Here is a 1,751-nt window from a genome sequence, read left to right as displayed (position 1 = left end):
GAAAACACTGTACAGAAGGGTTACAATTACATGGGCAAGACAATGAGTATATTTCTTATCAAGCATTGTAGCCTCCTCCTTTGTTTCCCCTTCCCATCCCTTCCCATCCTCCCTCTGTCCCCCCACCCCGCCCAATCCTCCCTGCTCCCCCCCTTCCCCCCCCCCACCAAAGTTGTAAAGTTCGCTTTCGACATAACGACTTGTACATCTCATTGTTGCAACTGTCCGTGAGATTTTTGCACACTTATTTGTGTACCTTTATAATTGACTGCAACCCAAGAATCAGCAGGAAAATGCCTAATATACTCACATGGTTAATAAGATTTTCCACAGTAGACTCAAAGATCAGAGTTATTCTTCCTCAAGCATGGATTTTCTGAACATGAAGTTAACTTTTTTTCCCAAAGAGGATGCTACTATAGAGGTAAATATATAACTTCATCATTTGGAATTCACTGAGTTTTTCAAATATGACTCTGTATAAAAGGACCTGGGTGTTAGTAATTAAGGCATTGTTCATCCCCAAAAGATAATTTTTACCATAAAAATTACCATTTTAATTTGCAAAACATCTTTGTGAATGCACATTTAACTTCCTTGTTCCACAGGCTGTAGACCAAAGGGCTCACGATGCGGATAATCTTAGTATAAAAGGCAGATGTGATTTTTTCAGTGTGCATAGAGTGACTGAAGCTGGGCTGCAAGTCCATGAAGATGCCTGACTCAGAGAAAATGGAGACCTCAGTGAAGTGGGAGACGCAGGTGGACACAGCCTTCCGATGTCCAGCACCTGAGTGCATCTTCAGGATAGTAGTAAAATGATTATGTGGGATATTAAGATTATTATTACTGCCAAAAATATACTGAAACTGGCCACAGTTTCAATATAATACCAATATAAAAATATATAAACCAAATCATTGACATGTCTATCTGAGCAGGATGCAAGCAACGCTTCTGAAACATCACAGAAAAAAATGATGGAACACATTGGATTGACAGTAGGAGAGAATATAAACATTACTGATATAAATGGCAGCACTCAGGAAACCACCGACATAGCAGCCTATGAGCAGACACACACACGCACACACACACACACACACACACACACACACACACACACACACACACTGTCATGGTGGTGGTGTAATGGAGGGGCTTACACACTGCTGTGTAGCAATCATAGGCCATGGAGGCCAACAGGCAATTTTCCACAGTAGCAAAGGCTTCAAAAAAAGAACATCTGAGCAGCACAATCATTGTAGGAAATGATTTTGTTTCCAATGAGAAGATCCAGCTCTGATGTGGAAGTGACAACTGCAGAGTAACAAAAGTCCACCAGAGATTACCGAGGAAGAAGTCCCTGGGGGTGTGGAGATGAGAGTCCAAAAGAATCCAGAGGATCAACCCCAGGTTCCCAATGAATGTGATGATGTAGGTTAAAAGGAAAGTTACCAAGAGTGGGATCTGCAGGGTCGCTGGTCAGTCCCAGCAGGATGAACTCTGTCCCATCTATATGGTTCTCCATCCATGTGACTGGGGAACCTCTGTGGTCCACATCCATGGTGGGCGGGGAGGAGAAACAGGCTGATAAATAAAGTGAATCCAAATTGGAAAGTATACATACAATGTGCTTTAGCAACATTTTGTAGTTTGATATTCCCTAAGAAACTTAGGGGCTTAAAAAACAAATTTGTTGCATTAATTATTCACAGGGTTACAAGTTGCTGAATCTGGAAACTCTTACT

General features: G+C 41.7%; 1 pseudogene; it reads right to left on the bottom strand.

The window, feature by feature from the left end:
* Nucleotides 1-548: 548 nt before the first annotated feature.
* On the bottom strand, nucleotides 549-1,531 carry LOC138834123 (olfactory receptor 5B2-like; annotated as a pseudogene).
* Between the last annotated feature and the right edge of the window lie 220 nt (nucleotides 1,532-1,751).

This window comes from Dipodomys merriami, unplaced genomic scaffold, assembly GCF_024711535.1.
Source record: "Dipodomys merriami isolate MVZ:Mamm:240054 unplaced genomic scaffold, mDipMer1.0.p SCAF_21, whole genome shotgun sequence".
NCBI lineage: Eukaryota > Metazoa > Chordata > Mammalia > Rodentia > Heteromyidae > Dipodomys > Dipodomys merriami.
Note: the sequence above shows the minus strand (reverse complement) of the source record. Positions and strands in the feature narration are given on the sequence as shown.